The sequence below is a fragment of the Carcharodon carcharias genome, chromosome 8 (assembly GCF_017639515.1).
Source record: "Carcharodon carcharias isolate sCarCar2 chromosome 8, sCarCar2.pri, whole genome shotgun sequence".
In the NCBI taxonomy this organism is placed as follows: Eukaryota; Metazoa; Chordata; class Chondrichthyes; order Lamniformes; family Lamnidae; genus Carcharodon; species Carcharodon carcharias.
The window spans coordinates 79750990-79768273 of NC_054474.1; the positions used below are offsets into that span (position 1 = coordinate 79750990).

A 17284-nucleotide genomic window follows, 5' to 3' on the forward strand; every position below is an offset into this window, starting at 1 on the left:
TGAACTCTTGATACTCGTTTGAGTAAACCTGTTTCCATCTGTTTCAGTTGAAGTTACATTGTTTCATAGTTTGCCATTGTGAGATTTGAACTCTTGATCTTGGGGTTATAAACCCAGTACCATAACCACTTGGCTACTTAGGCCAAGCCTTCATGTATTGTAACTCTTTCGAGTACAAACCCGTTTCCATCTGTTTCAGATGAAGTTACATTGTTTCATAGTTTGCCATTGTGAGATTTGAACTCTTGATCTTGGGGTTACAAACCCAGTACCATAACCACTTGGCTATTTAGGCCAAGCCACAGGTGTAACTCTTTCGAGTACAAACACGTTTCCATCTGTTTCAGATGAAGTTACATTGTTTCATAGTTTGCCATTGTGAGATTTGAACTCTTGATCTTGGGGTTACACACCCAGTACCATAACCACTTAGCTATTTAGGCCAAGCGAAACTGGCGATAAAGGAATTGCAATTTGTGACTGGATGCTGAGTAAATTTATGTTCATAGTTTTTCATAGTTTGCCATTGTGAGATTTGAACTCTTGATACTCTTTTGAGTAAACCTGTCTCCATCTGTTTCAGATGAAGTTACATTGTTTCATAGTTTGCCATTGTGAGATTTGAACTCTTGATCTTGGGGTTATAAACCCAGTACCGTAACCACTTGGCTACTTAGGCCAAGCCTGCTTCATGTATTGTAACTCTTTCGAGTACAAACCTGTTTCCATCTGTTTCAGATGAAGTTACATTGTTTCATAGTTTACCAGTGTGAGATTTGAACTCTTGATCTTGGGGTTATAAACCCAGTACCATAACCACTTGGCTACTTAGGCCAAGCCTTCATGTATTGTAACTCTTTCGAGTACAAACACGTTTCCATCTGTTTCAGATGAAGTTACATTGTTTCATAGTTTGCCATTGTGAGATTTGAACTCTTGATCTTGGGGTTACAAACCCAGTACCATAACCACTTGGCTATTTAGGCCAAGCCAAAATTGGACTGGAGAGGTAGCTCTTTCGAGTACAAACATGTTTCCATCTGTTCCTATTCAGACGAAGTTACATTGTTTCATAGTTTACCATTGTGAGATTTGAACTCTTGATCTTGGGGTTACAAACCCAGTACCATAACCACTTGGCTACTTAGGCCACGCCTTCATGTATTGTAACTCTTTCGAGTACAAACCTGCTTCCATCTGTTTCAGACGAAGTTACATTGTTTCATAGTTTGCCATTGTGAGATTTGAATAATTGATCTTGGGGTTACAAACCCAGTACCATAAACACTTGGCTACTTACGCCAAGCCTTCATGTATTGTAGCTCTTTCGAGTCATAGTTTGCCATTGTGAGATTTGAACTCTTGATCTTGGGGTTACAAACCCAGTACCATAACCACTTGGCTATTTAGGCCAAGCCTGTTGATCTTGGGGTTACAAACCCAGTACCATAACCACTTGGCTACTTAGGCCAAGCCTTCATGTATTGTAACTCTTTCGAGTACAAACCTGTTTCCATCTGTTTCAGATGAAGTTACATTATTTCATCGTTCGCCATTGTGAGATTTGAACTCTCGATCTCAGGGTTACAAACCCAGTACCATAACCACTTGGCTATTTAGGCCAAGCATAGTTTACCATTGTGAGATTTGAACTCTTGATCTTGGGGTTACAAACCCAGTACCATAACCACTTGGCTACTTAGGCCAAGCCTTCATGTATTGTAACTCTTTCGAGTACAAACCTGTTTCCATCTGTTTCAGATGAAGTTACATTGTTTCATAGTTTGCCATTGTGAGATTTGAACACTTGATCTTGGGGTTGCAAACCCAGTACCATAACCACTTGGCTATTTAGGCCAAGCATAGTTTACCATTGTGAGATTTGAACTCTTGATCTTGGGGTTATAAACCCAGTACCATAACCACTTGGCTATTTAGGCCAAGCCTTCATGTATTGTAACTCTTTTGAGCACAAACACATTTCCATCTGTTCCTATTCAGATGAAGTTACATTGTTTGCCATTGTGAGATTTGAACTCTTGACCTTGGGGTTACAAACCCTGTACCATAACCACTTAGCTACTTAGGCCAAGCCTTCATGTATTGTAACTCTTTCGAGTACAAACCCATTTCCATCTGTTTCAGATGAAGTTACATTGTTTCATAGTTTGCCATTGTGAGATTTGAACTCTTGATACTCTTTTGAGTAAACCTGTTTCCATCTGTTTCAGATGAAGTTACATTGTTTCATAGTTTGCCATTGTGAGATTTGATCTCTTGATCTTAGGGTTACAAACCCAGTACCATAGCCACTTGGATATTTAGGCCAAGCCCCTTAGGGTTACAAGCCTAGTTCCATAACCACTTGGCTAGTTAGGCCAAGCTCTTACAATGTTTCATAGTTTTGCCATTGTGAGATTTGAATTCTTGATACTCTTTTTGAGTAAACCTGTTTCCATCTGTTTCAGATGAAGTTACATTGTTTCATAGTTTGCCATTGTGAGATTTGAACTCTTGATCTTGGGATTACAAACCCAGTACCATAACCACTTGGCTATTTAGGTCAAGGTAAATTAGACTGGAGAGGTAGCTCTTTCGAGTACAAACATGTTTCCATCTGTTCCTATTCAGACGAAGTTACATTGTTTCATAGTTTACCATTGTGAGATTTGAACTCTTGATCTTGGGGTTACAAACCCAGTACCATAACCACTTGGCTACTTAGGCCAAGCCTTCATGTATTGTAACTCTTTCGAGTACAAACCCATTTCCATCTGTTTCAGATGAAGTTACATTGTTTCATAGTTTGCCATTGTGAGATTTGAATACTTGATCTTGGGGTTACAAACCCAGTACCATAACCACTTGGCTAGTTAGGCCAAGCCAAAATTAGACTGGAGAGGTAGCTCTTTCGAGTACAAACATGTTTCCATCTGTTCCTATTCAGACGAAGTTACATTGTTTCATAGTTTACCATTGTGAGATTTGAACTCTTGATCTTGGGGTTACAATCCCTGTTCCATAACCACTTGGCTATTTAGGCCAAGCCTGCTTCATGTAATGTAACTCTTTTGAGTACAAACCCGTTTCCATCTGTTTCAGATGAAGTTACATTGTTTCATAGTTTGCCATTGTGAGATTTGAACTCTTGACCTTGGGGTTGCAAACCCAGTACCATAATACTTGGCTATTTAGGCCAAGCCTTCATGTATTGTAACTCTTTTGAGCACAAACACATTTCCATCTGTTCCTATTCAGATGAAGTTACATTGTTTGCCATTGTGAGATTTGAACTCTTGATCTTGGGGTTACAAACCCAGTACCATAACCACTTGGCTACTTAGGCCAAGCCTTCATGTATTGTAACTCTTTCGAGTACAAACCCATTTCCATCTGTTTCACATGAAGTTACATTGTTTCATAATTTGCCATTGTGAGATTTGAATACTTGATCTTGGGGTTACAAACCCAGTACCATAACCACTTGGCTATTTAGGCCAAGCCAAAATTAGACTGGAGAGGTAGCACTTTCGAGTACAAACATGTTTCCATCTGTTCCTATTCAGACGAAGTTACATAGTTTCATAGTTTACCATTGTGAGATTTGAACTCTTGATCTTGGGGTTACAAACCCAGTACCATAACCACTTGGCTACTTAGGCCAAGCCTTCATGTATTGTAACTCTTTCGAGTACAAACCCATTTCCATCTGTTTCAGATGAAGTTACATTGTTTCATAGTTTGCCATTGTGAGATTTGAATACTTGATCTTGGGGTTACAAATCCAGTACCATAACCACTTGGCTATTTAGGCCAAGCCAAAATTAGACTGGAGAGGTAGCTCTTTCGAGTACAAACATGTTTCCATCTGTTCCTATTCAGACGAAGTTACATTGTTTCATAGTTTACCATTGTGAGATTTGAACTCTTGATCTTGGGGTTACAAACCCAGTACCATAACCACTTGGCTACTTAGGTCACGCCTTCATGTATTGTAACTCTTTCGAGTACAAACCTGTTTCCATCTGTTTCAGATGAAGTTACATTGTTTCATAGTTTGCCATTGTGAGATTTGAACACTTGATCTTGGGGTTGCAAACCCAGTACCATAACCACTTGGCTACTTAGGCCAAACCTTCATGTATTGTAACTCTTTCGAGTACAAACCCGTTTCCATCTGTTTCGGATGAAGTTACATAGTTTGCCATTGTGAGATTTGAACTCTTGATCTTGGGGTTACAAACCCAGTACCATAACCACTTGGCTACTTAGGCCAAGCCAATTTCTAATGTAACTCTTTCGAGTACAAACCCGTTTCCATCTGTTTCAGATGAAGTTACATTGTTTCATAGTTTGCCATTGTGAGATTTGAACTCTTGATCTTGGGGTTACAAACCCAGTACCATAACCACTTGGCTACTTAGGCCAAGCCTTCATGTATTGTAAATCTTTTGAGTACAAACATGTTTCCATCTGTTCCTATTCAGATGAAGTTACATTGTTTCATAGTTTGCCATTGTGAGATTTGAACTCTTGATCTTGGGGTTATAAACCCAGTACCATAACCACTTGGCTATTTAGGCCAAGCCTCTTGATCTTGGGGTTACAAACCCAGTACCATAACCACTTGGCTACTTAGGCCAAGCCTTCATGTATTGTAACTCTTTCGAGTACAAACCCGTTTCCATCTGTTTCAGATGAAGTTACATTGTTTCATAGTTTGCCATTGTGAGATTTGAACTTTTGATCTTAGGGTTATAAACCCAGTACCATAACCACTTGGCTATTTAGGCCAAGCTATAATTTGCCATTGTGAGATTTGAACTTTTGATCTTGGGGTTACAAACCCAGCACCATAACCACTTGGCTATTTAGGCCAAACCATAAAGGAATTGCAATTTGTGACTGGATGCTGAGTAAATTTATGTTCATAGTTTTTCATAGTTTGCCATTGTGAGATTTGAACTCTTGATCTTGGGGTTATAAACCCAGTACCATAACCACTTGGCTATTTAGGCCAAGCTTTCATGTATTGTAGCTCTTTCGAGTACAAACCCGTTTCCATCTGTTTCAGATGAAGTTACATTGTTTCATAGTTTGCCATTGTGAGATTTGAACTCTTGATCTTGGGGTTACAAACCCAGTACCATAACCACTTGGCTACTTAGGCAAAGCCTTCATGTATTGTAAATCTTTTGAGTACAAACATGTTTCCATCTGTTCCTATTCCGATGAAGTTACATTGTTTCATAGTTTGCCATTGTGAGATTTGAACTCTTGATCTTGGGGTTATAAACCCAGTACCATAACCACTTGGCTATTTAGGCCAAGCCTCTTGATCTTGGGGTTACAAACCCAGTACCATAACCACTTGGCTACTTAGGCCAAGCCTTCATGTATTGTAACTCTTTCAAGTAAACATGTTTCCATCTGTTCTTATTCAGATGAAGTTACATTATTTCATAGTTTGCCATTGTGAGATTTGAACTCTTGATCTTGGGGTTACAAACCAAGTACCATGACCACTTGGCTATTTAGACCAAGCTAAATAATTGGCCTACTTGGTTGCAAGGATCATAGTTTGCCATTGTGAGATTTGAACTCTTGATCTTGGGGTTATAAACCCAGTACCATAACCACTTGGCTATTTAGGCCAAGCCTCTTGATCTTGGGGTTACAAACCCAGTACCATAACCACTTGGCTACTTAGGCCAAGCCTTCATGTATTGTAACTCTTTCGAGTACAAACCCGTTTCCATCTGTTTCAGATGAAGTTACATTGTTTCATAGTTTGCCATTGTGAGATTTGAACTTTTGATCTTAGGGTTATAAACCCAGTACCATAACCACTTGGCTATTTAGGCCAAGCTATAATTTGCCATTGTGAGATTTGAACTTTTGATCTTGGGGTTACAAACCCAGCACCATAACCACTTGGCTATTTAGGCCAAGCCATAAAGGAATTGCAATTTGTGACTGGATGCTGAGTAAATTTATGTTCATAGTTTTTCATAGTTTGCCATTGTGAGATTTGAACTCTTGATCTTGGGGTTATAAACCCAGTACCATAACCACTTGGCTATTTAGGCCAAGCTTTCATGTATTGTAGCTCTTTCGAGTACAAACCCGTTTCCATCTGTTTCAGATGAAGTTACATTGTTTCATAGTTTGCCATTGTGAGATTTGAACTCTTGATCTTGGGGTTACAAACCCAGTACCATAACCACTTGGCTACTTAGGCAAAGCCTTCATGTATTGTAAATCTTTTGAGTACAAACATGTTTCCATCTGTTCCTATTCCGATGAAGTTACATTGTTTCATAGTTTGCCATTGTGAGATTTGAACTCTTGATCTTGGGGTTATAAACCCAGTACCATAACCACTTGGCTATTTAGGCCAAGCCTCTTGATCTTGGGGTTACAAACCCAGTACCATAACCACTTGGCTACTTAGGCCAAGCCTTCATGTATTGTAACTCTTTCAAGTAAACATGTTTCCATCTGTTCTTATTCAGATGAAGTTACATTATTTCATAGTTTGCCATTGTGAGATTTGAACTCTTGATCTTGGGGTTACAAACCCAGTACCATGACCACTTGGCTATTTAGACTAAGCTAAATAATTGGCCTACTTGGTTGCAAGGATCATAGTTTGCCATTGTGAGATTTGAACTCTTGATCTTGGGGTTACAAACCCAGTACCATAACCACTTGGCTACTTAGGCCAAGCCTTCATGTATTGTAACTCTTTTGAGTACAAACCCGTTTCCATCTGTTTCAGATGATGTTACATGTTTCATAGTTTGCCATTGTGAGATTTGAACTCTTGATCTTGGGGTTACAAACTCAGTACCATAACCACTTGGCTACTTAGGCCAAGCCTTCATGTATTGTAACTCTTTCGAGTACAAACCCGTTTCCATCTGTTTCAGATGAAGTTACATTGTTTCATAGTTTGCTATTGTGAGATTTGAACTCTTGATCTTGGGGTTACAAACCCAGTACCATGACCACTTGGCTATTTAGGCCAAGCTAAATAATTGGCCTACTTGGTTGCCAGGATCATAGTTTGCCATTGTGAGATTTGAACTCTTGATCTTGGGGTTACAAACCCAGTACCGGAACCACTTGGCTACTTAGGCCAAGCCTTCATGTATTGTAACTCTTTCAAGTACAAACCAATTTCCATCTGTTCCAGATGAAGTTACATTGTTTCATAGTTTGCCATTGTGAGATTTGAACTCTTGATCTTGGGGTTACAAACCCAGTACCATAACCACTTGGCTACTTAGGCCAAGCCTTCATGTATTGTATTTGCCATTGTGAGATTTGAACTCTTGATCTTGGGGTTACAAACCCAGTACCATAACCACTTGGCTACTTAGGCCAAGCCTTCATGTATTGTAACTCTTTCAAGTACAAACCCATTTCCATCTGTTCCAGATGAAGTTACATTGTTTCATAGTTTGCCATTGTGAGATTTGAACTCTTGATCTTGGGGTGACAAACCCAGTACCATAACCACTTGGCTACTTAGGCCAAGCCTTCATGTTTTGTAACTCTTTCGAGTACAAACCCGTTTCCATCTGTTTCAGATGACGTTACATTGTTTCATAGTTTGCCATTGTGAGATTTGAACTCTTGATCTTGGGGTTACAAACCCAGTACCATAACCACTTGGCTACTTAGGCCAAGCCCTTCAAGTACAAACATATTTCCATCTGTTTATACAGATGAGGTTACATTGTTTCATAGTTTGCCATTGTGAGATATGAACTCTTGATCTTGGGGTTATAAACCCAGTACCATAACCACTTTCCTATTTAGGCCAAGCCTAGTTTTTCCATTGTGGGATTTGAACTCTTGATCTTGGGGTTACAAACCCAGTACCATAACCACTTGACTACTTAGGCCAAGCCAATTTCTAATGTAACTCTTTCGATTACAAACCCGTTTCCATCTGTTTCAGATGAAGTTACATTGTTTCATAGTTTGCCATTGTGAGATTTGAACTCTTGATCTTGGGGTTACAAACCCAGTACCATAACCACTTGGCTACTTAGGCCAAGCCTTCATGTATTGTAACTCTTTCGAGTACAAACCTGTTTCCATCTGTTTCAGATGAAGTTACATAGTTTGCCATTGTGAGATTTGAACTCTTGATCTTGGAGTTACAAACCCAGTACCATAACCACGTGGCTATTTAGGCCAAGCCTTCATGTATTGTAACTCTTTCGAGTACAAACCCGTTTCCATCTGTTTCAGATGAAGTTACATAGTTTTGCCATTGTGAGATTTGAACTCTTGATCTCGGGGTTACAAACCCAGTACCATAACCACTTGGCTACTTAGGCCAAGCCTTCATGTATTGTAACTCTTTCGAGTACAAACCCGTTTCCATCTGTTTCAGATGAAGTTACATAGTTTGCCATTGTGAGATTTGAACTCTTGATCTTGGGGTTACAAACCCAGTACCATAACCACTTGGCTACTTAGGCCAAGCCTTCATGTATTGTAAATCTTTTGAGTACAAACATGTTTCCATCTGTTCCTATTCAGATGAAGTTACATTGTTTCATAGTTTGCCATTGTGAGATTTGAACTCTTGATCTTGGGGTTATAAACCCAGTACCATAACCACTTGGCTATTTAGGCCAAGCCTTCATGTATTGTAACTCTTTCGAGTACAAACCCGTTTCCATCTGTTTCACATGAAGTTACATTGTTTCATAGTTTGCCATTGTGAGATTTGAACTTTTGATCTTAGGGTTATAAACCCAGTACCATAACCACTTGGCTATTTAGGCCAAGCTATAATTTGCCATTGTGAGATTTGAACTTTTGATCTTGGGGTTACAAACCCAGCACCATAACCACTTGGCTATTTAGGCCAAGCCATAAAGGAATTGCAATTTGTGACTGGATGCTGAGTAAATTTATGTTCATAGTTTTTCATAGTTTACCATTGTGAGATTTGAACTCTTGATCTTGGGGTTATAAACCCAGTACCATAACCACTTGGCTATTTAGGCCAAGCTTTCATGTATTGTAGCTCTTTCAAGTACAAACCCGTTTCCATCTGTTTCAGATGAAGTTACATTGTTTCATAGTTTGCCATTGTGAGATTTGAACTCTTGATCTTGGGGTTACAAACCCAGTACCATAACCACTTGGCTACTTAGGCCAAGCCTTCATGTATTGTAAATCTTTTGAGTACAAACATGTTTCCATCTGTTCCTATTCCGATGAAGTTACATTGTTTCATAGTTTGCCATTGTGAGATTTGAACTCTTGATCTTGGGGCTATAAACCCAGTACCATAACCACTTGGCTATTTAGGCCAAGGCTCTTGATCTTGGGGTTACAAACCCAGTACCATAACCACTTGGCTACTTAGGCCAAGCCTTCATGTATTGTAACTCTTTCAAGTAAACATGTTTCCATCTGTTCTTATTCAGATGAAGTTACATTATTTCATAGTTTGCCATTGTGAGATTTGAACTCTTGATCTTGGGGTTACAAACCCAGTACCATAACCACTTGGCTACTTAGGCCAAGCCTTCATGTATTGTAACTCTTTCGAGTACAAACCCGTTTCCATCTGTTTCAGATGAAGTTACATAGTTTGCCATTGTGAGATTTGAACTCTTGATCTTGGGGTTACAAACCCAGTACCATAACCACTTGGCTATTTAGGCCAAGCCTTCATGTGTTGTAACTCTTTCGAGTACAAACCCGTTTCCATCTGTTTCAGATGAAGTTACATTGTTTCATAGTTTGCCATTGTGAGATTTGAACTTTTGATCTTAGGGTTATAAACCCAGTACCATAACCACTTGGCTATTTAGGCCAAGCTATAATTTGCCATTGTGAGATTTGAACTTTTGATCGTGGGGTTACAAACCCAGCACCATAACCACTTGGCTATTTAGGCCAAGCCATAAAGGAATTGCAATTTGTGACTGGATGCTGAGTAAATTTATGTTCATAGTTTTTCATAGTTTGCCATTGTGAGATTTGAACTCTTGATCTTGGGGTTATAAACCCAGTACCATAACCACTTGGCTATTTAGGCCAAGCTTTCATGTATTGTAACTCTTTCGAGTACAAACCCGTTTCCATCTGTTTCTGATGAAGTTACGTTGTTTCATAGTTTGCCATTGTGAGATTTGAACTCTTGATCTTTGGGTTACAAACCCAGTACCATAACCACTTGGCTATTTAGGCCAAGCAAAGCCTACTGCACCTGGTATTCCCAGGCAGTCTCCCATCCAAGTACTAACCAGGCCTGAGTCTACTTAGCTTCCGAGATCAGGCGTTTTCAGACTAGTATGGCCGTAGGCAATTGCTGCCTGCCTTACAAACGTTTCCATCTGTTTCAGATGAAGTTACATTGTTTCATAGTTTTGCCATTGTGAGATTTGAACTCTTGATCTTGGAGGTTACAAACCCAGTACCATAACCACTTGGCTATTTAGGCCAAGCACCATAACCACTTGGCTACTTAGGCCAAGCCTTCATGTATTGTAGCTCTTTCGAGTACAAACTCATTTCCATCTGTTTCAGATGAAGTTACATTATTTCATAGTTTGCCATTGTGAGATTTGAACTCTTGAGCTTGGGGTTGCAAGCCCAGTACCATAACCACTTGGCTATTTAGGCCAAGCCCAAAATTCTTCATCGTTTCCCATTGTGAGATTTGAACTCTTGATCTTAGGGTTACAAACCCAATACCATAACCACTTGGCTATTTAGGCCAAGCTAAAATTACATTGTTTCATAGTTTGCCATTGTGAGACTTGAACTCTTGATCTTGGGGTTACAAACCCAGTACCATAACCACTTGGCTATTTAGGCCAAGCCATAAAGGAATTGCAATTTGTGACTGGATGCTGAGTAAATTTATGTTCATAGTTTTTCATAGTTTGCCATTGTGAGATTTGAACTCTTGATCTTGGGGTTATAAACCCAGTACCATAACCACTTGGCTATTTAGGCCAAGCCAAAATTAGACTGGAGAGGTAGCTCTTTCGAGTACAAACATGTTTCCATCTGTTCCTATTCAGACGAAGTTACATTGTTTCATAGTTTACCATTGTGAGATTTGAACTCTTGATCTTGGGGTTACAATCCCTGTTCCATAACCACTTGGCTATTTAGGCCAAGCCTGCTTCATGTATTGTAACTCTTTTGAGTACAAACCCGTTTCCATCTGTTTCAGATGAAGTTACATTGTTTCATAGTTTGCCATTGTGAGATTTGAACTCTTGATCTTGGGGTTGCAAACCCAGTACCATAATACTTGGCTATTTAGGCCAAGCCTTCATGTTTTGTAACTCTTTTGAGCACAAACACATTTCCATCTGTTCCTATTCAGATGAAGTTACATTGTTTGCCATTGTGAGATTTGAACTCTTGATCTTGGGGTTACAAACCCAGTACCATAACCACTTGGCTACTTAGGCCAAGCCTTCATGTATTGTAACTCTTTCGAGTACAAACCCATTTCCATCTGTTTCAGATGAAGTTACATTGTTTCATAGTTTGCCATTGTGAGATTTGAATACTTGATCTTGGGGTTACAAACCCAGTACCATAACCACTTGGCTATTTAGGCCAAGCCAAAATTAGACTGGAGAGGTAGCTCTTTCGAGTACAAACATGTTTCCATCTGTTCCTATTCAGACGAAGTTACATAGTTTCATAGTTTACCATTGTGAGATTTGAACTCTTGATCTTGGGGTTACAAACCCAGTACCATAACCACTTGGCTACTTAGGCCAAGCCTTCATGTATTGTAACTCTTTCGAGTACAAACCCATTTCCATCTGTTTCAGATGAAGTTACATTGTTTCATAGTTTGCCATTGTGAGATTTGAATACTTGATCTTGGGGTTACAAACCCAGTACCATAACCACTTGGCTATTTAGGCCAAGCCAAAATTAGACTGGAGAGGTAGCTCTTTCGAGTACAAACATGTTTCCATCTGTTCCTATTCAGACGAAGTTACATAGTTTCATAGTTTACCATTGTGAGATTTGAACTCTTGATCTTGGGGTTACAAACCCAGTACCATAACCACTTGGCTACTTAGGCCAAGCCTTCATGTATTGTAACTCTTTCGAGTACAAACCCATTTCCATCTGTTTCAGATGAAGTTACATTGTTTCATAGTTTGCCATTGTGAGATTTGAATACTTGATCTTGGGGTTACAAACCCAGTACCATAACCACTTGGCTATTTAGGCCAAGCCTCTTGATCTTGGGGTTACAAACCCAGTACCATAACCACTTGGCTACTTAGGCCAAGCCTTCATGTATTGTAACTCTTTCGAGTACAAACCTGTTTCCATCTGTTTCAGATGAAGTTACATTATTTCATAGTTCGCCATTGTGAGATTTGAACTCTCGATCTCAGGGTTACAAACCCAGTACCATAACCACTTGGCTATTTAGGCCAAGCATAGTTTACCATTATGAGATTTGAACTCTTGATCTTGGGGTTACAAACCCAGTACCATAACCACTTGGCTACTTAGGCCAAGCCTTCATGTATTGTAACTCTTTCGAGTACAAACCCATTTCCATCTGTTTCAGATGAAGTTACATTGTTTCATAGTTTGCCATTGTGAGATTTGAACTCTTGATCTTGGGGTTACAAACCCAGTACCATAACCACTTGGCTATTTAGGCCAAGCCATAAAGGAATTGCAATTTGTGACTGGATGCTGAGTAAATTTATGTTCATAGTTTTTCACAGTTTGCCATTGTGAGATTTGAACTCTTGATCTTGGGGTTATAAACCCAGTACCATAACCACTTGGCTATTTAGGCCAAGCTTTCATGTATTGTAGCTCTTTCGAGTACAAACCCGTTTCCATCTGTTTCAGATGAAGTTACATTGTTTCATAGTTTGCCATTGTGAGATTTGAACTCTTGATCTTGGGGTTACAAACCCAGTACCATAACCACTTGGCTACTTAGGCCAAGCCGTCATGTATTGTAACTCTTTCAAGTAAACATGTTTCCATCTGTTCTTATTCCGATGAAGTTACATTGTTTCATAGTTTGCCATTGTGAGATTTGAACTCTTGATCTTGGGGTTATAAACCCAGTACCATAACCACTTGGCTATTTAGGCCAAGCCTCTTGATCTTGGGGTTACAAACCCAGTACCATAACCACTTGGCTACTTAGGCCAAGCCTTCATGTATTGTAACTCTTTCAAGTAAACATGTTTCCATCTGTTCTTATTCAGATGAAGTTACATTATTTCATAGTTTGCCATTGTGAGATTTGAACTCTTGATCTTGGGGTTACAAACCCAGTACCATGACCACTTGGCTATTTAGACTAAGCTAAATAATTGGCCTACTTGGTTGCAAGGATCATAGTTTGCCATTGTGAGATTTGAACTCTTGATCTTGGGGTTACAAACCCAGTACCATAACCACTTGGCTACTTAGGCCAAGCCTTCATGTATTGTAACTCTTTTGAGTACAAACCCGTTTCCATCTGTTTCAGATGATGTTACATGTTTCATAGTTTGCCATTGTGAGATTTGAACTCTTGATCTTGGGGTTACAAACCCAGTACCATAACCACTTGGCTATTTAGGCCAAGCCATAAAGGAATTGCAATTTGTGACTGGATGCTGAGTAAATTTATGTTCATAGTTTTTCATAGTTTGCCATTGTGAGATTTGAACTCTTGATCTTGGGGTTATAAACCCAGTACCATAACCACTTGGCTATTTAGGCCAAGCTTTCATGTATTGTAACTCTTTCGAGTACAAACCCGTTTCCATCTGTTTCTGATGAAGTTACGTTGTTTCATAGTTTGCCATTGTGAGATTTGAACTCTTGATCTTTGGGTTACAAACCCAGTACCATAACCACTTGGCTATTTAGGCCAAGCAAAGCCTACTGCACCTGGTATTCCCAGGCAGTCTCCCATCCAAGTACTAACCAGGCCTGAGTCTACTTAGCTTCCGAGATCAGGCGTTTTCAGACTAGTATGGCCGTAGGCAATTGCTGCCTGCCTTACAAACGTTTCCATCTGTTTCAGATGAAGTTACATTGTTTCATAGTTTTGCCATTGTGAGATTTGAACTCTTGATCTTGGAGGTTACAAACCCAGTACCATAACCACTTGGCTATTTAGGCCAAGCACCATAACCACTTGGCTACTTAGGCCAAGCCTTCATGTATTGTAGCTCTTTCGAGTACAAACTCATTTCCATCTGTTTCAGATGAAGTTACATTATTTCATAGTTTGCCATTGTGAGATTTGAACTCTTGAGCTTGGGGTTGCAAGCCCAGTACCATAACCACTTGGCTATTTAGGCCAAGCCCAAAATTCTTCATCGTTTCCCATTGTGAGATTTGAACTCTTGATCTTAGGGTTACAAACCCAATACCATAACCACTTGGCTATTTAGGCCAAGCTAAAATTACATTGTTTCATAGTTTGCCATTGTGAGACTTGAACTCTTGATCTTGGGGTTACAAACCCAGTACCATAACCACTTGGCTATTTAGGCCAAGCCATAAAGGAATTGCAATTTGTGACTGGATGCTGAGTAAATTTATGTTCATAGTTTTTCATAGTTTGCCATTGTGAGATTTGAACTCTTGATCTTGGGGTTATAAACCCAGTACCATAACCACTTGGCTATTTAGGCCAAGCCAAAATTAGACTGGAGAGGTAGCTCTTTCGAGTACAAACATGTTTCCATCTGTTCCTATTCAGACGAAGTTACATTGTTTCATAGTTTACCATTGTGTGATTTGAACTCTTGATCTTGGGGTTACAATCCCTGTTCCATAACCACTTGGCTATTTAGGCCAAGCCTGCTTCATGTATTGTAACTCTTTTGAGTACAAACCCGTTTCCATCTGTTTCAGATGAAGTTACATTGTTTCATAGTTTGCCATTGTGAGATTTGAACTCTTGATCTTGGGGTTGCAAACCCAGTACCAAAATACTTGGCTATTTAGGCCAAGCCTTCATGTATTGTAACTCTTTTGAGCACAAACACATTTCCATCTGTTCCTATTCAGATGAAGTTACATTGTTTGCCATTGTGAGATTTGAACTCTTGATCTTGGGGTTACAAACCCAGTACCATAACCACTTGGCTACTTAGGCCAAGCCTTCATGTATTGTAACTCTTTCGAGTACAAACCCATTTCCATCTGTTTCAGATGAAGTTACATTGTTTCATAGTTTGCCATTGTGAGATTTGAATACTTGATCTTGGGGTTACAAACCCAGTACCATAACCACTTGGCTATTTAGGCCAAGCCAAAATTAGACTGGAGAGGTAGCTCTTTCGAGTACAAACATGTTTCCATCTGTTCCTATTCAGACGAAGTTACATAGTTTCATAGTTTACCATTGTGAGATTTGAACTCTTGATCTTGGGGTTACAAACCCAGTACCATAACCACTTGGCTACTTAGGCCAAGCCTTCATGTATTGTAACTCTTTCGAGTACAAACCCATTTCCATCTGTTTCAGATGAAGTTACATTGTTTCATAGTTTGCCATTGTGAGATTTGAATACTTGATCTTGGGGTTACAAACCCAGTACCATAACCACTTGGCTATTTAGGCCAAGCCAAAATTAGACTGGAGAGGTAGCTCTTTCGAGTACAAACATGTTTCCATCTGTTCCTATTCAGACGAAGTTACATTGTTTCATAGTTTACCATTGTGAGATTTGAACTCTTGATCTTGGGGTTACAAACCCAGTACCATAACCACTTGGCTACTTAGGCCACGCCTTCATGTATTGTAACTCTTTCGAGTACAAACCTGTTTCCATCTGTTTCAGATGAAGTTACATTGTTTCATAGTTTGCCATTGTGAGATTTGAACACTTGATCTTGGGGTTGCAAACCCAGTACCATAACCACTTGGCTACTTAGGCCAAGCCTTCATGTATTGTAACTCTTTCGAGTACAAACCCATTTCCATCTGTTTCAGACGAAGTTACATTGTTTCATAGTTTGCCATTGTGAGATTTGAATACTTGATCTTGGGGTTACAAACCCAGTACCATAACCACTTGGCTATTTAGGCCAAGCCTCTTGATGTTGGGGTTACAAACCCAGTACCATAACCACTTGGCTACTTAGGCCAAGCCTTCATGTATTGTAACTCTTTCGAGTACAAACCTGTTTCCATCTGTTTCAGATGAAGTTACATTATTTCATAGTTCGCCATTGTGAGATTTGAACTCTCGATCTCAGGGTTACAAACCCAGTACCATAACCACTTGGCTATTTAGGCCAAGCATAGTTTACCATTGTGAGATTTGAACTCTTGATCTTGGGGTTACAAACCCAGTACCATAACCACTTGGCTACTTAGGCCAAGCCTTCATGTATTGTAACTCTTTCGAGTACAAACCCATTTCCATCTGTTTCAGATGAAGTTACATTGTTTCATAGTTTGCCATTGTGAGATTTGAACACTTGATCTTGGAGTTGCAAACCCAGTACCATAACCACTTGGCTACTTAGGCCAAGCCTTCATGTATTGTAACTCTTTCGAGTACAAACCCATTTCCATCTGTTTCAGACGAAGTTACATTGTTTCATAGTTTGCCATTGTGAGATTTGAATACTTGATCTTGGGGTTACAAACCCAGTACCATAAACACTTGGCTATTTAGGCCAAGCCAAAATTAGACTGGAGAGGTAGCTCTTTCGAGTACAAACATGTTTCCATCTGTTCCTATTCAGACGAAGTTACATTGTTTCATAGTTTACCATTGTGAGATTTGAACTCTTGATCTTGGGGTTACAAACCCAGTACCATAACCACTTGGCTACTTAGGCCAAGCCTTCATGTATTGTAGCTCTTTCGAGTCATAGTTTGCCATTGTGAGATTTGAACTCTTGATCTTGGGGTTACAAACCCAGTACCATAACCACTTGGCTATTTAGGCCAAGCAAACCCATTTCCATCTGTTTCAGACGAAGTTACATTGTTTCATAGTTTGCCATTGTGAGATTTGAATATTTGATCTTGGGGTTACAAACCCAGTACCATAACCACTTGGCTATTTAGGCCAAGCCATAAAGGAATTGCAATTTGTGACTGGATGCTGAGTAAATTTATGTTCATAGTTTTTCATAGTTTGCCATTGTGAGATTTGAACTCTTGATCTTGGGGTTATAAACCCAGTACCATAACCACTTGGCTATTTAGGCCAAGCTTTCATGTATTGTAGCTCTTTCGAGTACAAACCCGTTTCCATCTGTTTCAGATGAA

The 17284-nt window shown here is 39.5% G+C and overlaps 2 pseudogenes; both read right to left on the reverse strand.

Annotated features, from left to right (window-relative positions):
- Positions 1-10234: 10234 nt before the first annotated feature.
- Positions 10235-10343, reverse strand: LOC121281700 (annotated as a pseudogene).
- A 3577-nt stretch (positions 10344-13920) lies between these two features.
- LOC121281701 lies at positions 13921-14029 on the reverse strand (annotated as a pseudogene).
- Between the last annotated feature and the right edge of the window lie 3255 nt (positions 14030-17284).